The sequence below is a fragment of the Berghia stephanieae genome, chromosome 3 (genome assembly GCF_034508935.2).
Source record: "Berghia stephanieae isolate SIO BIC M18660-M18661 chromosome 3, UCSD_Bste_1.3, whole genome shotgun sequence".
Classification (NCBI taxonomy): domain Eukaryota; kingdom Metazoa; phylum Mollusca; class Gastropoda; order Nudibranchia; family Aeolidiidae; genus Berghia; species Berghia stephanieae.
In genome coordinates this window covers 59,244,917-59,247,416 of record NC_088362.1, presented here as the reverse complement: position 1 = coordinate 59,247,416, position 2,500 = coordinate 59,244,917, and the positions used below count along the sequence as shown (strand labels likewise).

At 38.0% G+C, this 2,500-nt stretch overlaps 1 protein-coding gene across 1 annotated transcript in view; it reads left to right on the top strand.

The window, feature by feature from the left end:
- Positions 1-2,500, top strand: part of LOC144968091 (uncharacterized) — a 264,931-nt gene that overhangs the window by 199,403 nt on the left and 63,028 nt on the right. The gene's annotated exons all lie outside the window — the stretch shown is intronic.

The following is a 2,500-nucleotide window of genomic DNA, read 5'->3' as shown; positions in this document are numbered from 1 at the left end:
CATGTCTCGTTCTCTATGTTACGTGATTCTGTGTGTTGTCAGGGACCCTTTGTATAACGCTTTGAGCATGATTAGTGGATATTACGCTCTATAAAAGTTGAAATTTCAAAAAACAAAATATATTTATGTAGTGTCACACAGGAAGATTGGCCCCGGTTCAAACTAATATAAACGTATTCCTTAGATTACTCATCTGGGTGGATTGGCACTTTTTGTGCTCTTCGATTCAGACCTAAGCGAGAGTTTAACAGACTCCCAAAGAACAAAAACCAGGATTTAAGCTTGAGCTTTTATAAAGCCCAATTTCCGCTAAATGTTCTCAAAGCGCTTTACAAAGGGTCCCTAACCAACAGCAACGCGTAACGTGTAGAACAAGATATGACACGCCTGTTAGACGAATTACATTTTTTTTCCGACAGAGACAACGCTGTTACGGCCAAAGATACTCATTTAAAACCTGAGTACAGTGAGAGAATGGGAGTAAACAGCCTTTGCCAAGGACTCAACAATGCACTGAGCGAGCGAGGCTCGAACCCAGGACCTTCCTAACTGAAAGCGAGTGTCACACCACTAGACCACACAGCCCCACAGATTTTAGTCTTCAGTCTTCCATAGACTCCTAGTTAACACAAACAACAACTACAACAACAACAACAACAACAACAACAACCAAAAAGGACAATCAACGCAACCTTTTATCTCCCCACACAATCTACCATAAAAGCGGCGGGAGACTTTGGGTCAATATTTCCAATCGCGAATTATTTTGTTTCATTCTTTATTTTTTTTTCTAGTGAGATTTGTGCTCGTCTCGTAGAGGTGGCCGTTTCTTTTTTTGACATTTCATTAATCGAATGGAGTTGCATGTTGACTTTGGTACATACTGTGCCAGATGAACCGCTTTGCTGGTACCATTAAAATACAAAAATTGACCTTTTATTTGGTTGAGATTTTTTATATTACGAAATATCCACTAAACGTGCTCAAAGCGCTTTATAAAGGATTCTTGGCAAACGCCAACACTTAACATGGAGGACGTTACATGGCGCCTATAAAGCGATATTACATTTTTTTTTTCGGACAGGGATAACGCTTTTAACGGCCAGGTACTCATTTTACACCTAATGACGGTTAGAGACTGAAAGTAAAAGCGAGTGTCACACAACAAGACCGCATACTCGTACGAATATAATATAGTTATTCGGTTTTTAAAACCTTTATTTGCGGGCGGTACATTTTAATTAGGTGAAATGGAAAAGCAGGAAATACTCCGAAAAGAAAGCGTATTTAAAATTTTGATCAGAAAACTCGTCCGTCAAATATCGATCGATTTAAATGGCCCTCATCTTGGCAAATACTCTGAAACCCGTTACTTTTCCAAGTCCCAGGTTTGAGAGTTTTCGCTGAGGCGAGAGTTATTTTAATCGATCGATAATTGAAGGACGAGATTTCTGAACAGAACTTTTAATACGAATTTTTCCTCTGTTTAGATCGGAGTAGGGCAGAATGGGGCTCGGGGCGGGGGCGGGGAGGGGGTGTACAATAGGGTTCCTTTATAAAGAACATTAGAGTTGTACAATTTTATTGACTTATTTACACCATTTGGCCAGCACTTTGGACAAGAAGGCTGTCTTGAATAATAGAACAGTTTTCCAAACGTTACTCGGACGCCGTGTCTCCCTATACGAAGACTCATATTTAAATTTCATTCAATTTTTAAGATCAAAAGGGTTGATATGAAACGCTGACTTTGTAGGCAACGAAAATTGGCTTGGACATGATTTTTGTAAAAAAAAAAAAAAAAAAAAATAAATAAATAAATAAAAAAAGAACTATGATGTCTCACTCGTCTTTAACTTTAACGCCATCCAATTACAGATAGTATGCGCTTGGCTAAGGAGCTCACAACCTTGCCATCCGGAAGTATAACGGACCAACACGCAAAACTCTGTGTAATCATGAACTTTTGTAGTCTGGATAATACAGTTAAATGAGAATTACACATAAACGTGGATGGCAAAAAACAATAACAAAGACTTGAGTGACGTCAATTTCATTCTATCTATACAGTGACTCTTAGAATCAGTCCTGAATATTCATTTATCATGTAACCATTTTCATTCGAATCTTCTCTCTCTCTCTCTCTCTCTCTCTCTCTCTCTCTCTCTCTCTTTCTCACCATCCCTCGCACTCTCCGCCACCCCGACCCCTTATCTCTTTTCTCGTGTCTTCACTATATTATTATTATTTTTATCTATCCCTCACTCCCTTCATGTCTCCGTTTTGTTTCCTCTTGCCCATTCAGTACTTAAACGCTGAAAATCATGATTTATTTTGTATTAGTCATATAAGCTTGATCCTTCATTAGAAATATGAATTATTACTTTATACCTATATTACAATATTATGAAACATGACAGTTTGAGCTAAAGAAATAGACGTCAATAACAATTTTAAATTTAGACAAGTGCCCAAATTTATGTAAGAGGACTGGATTTAG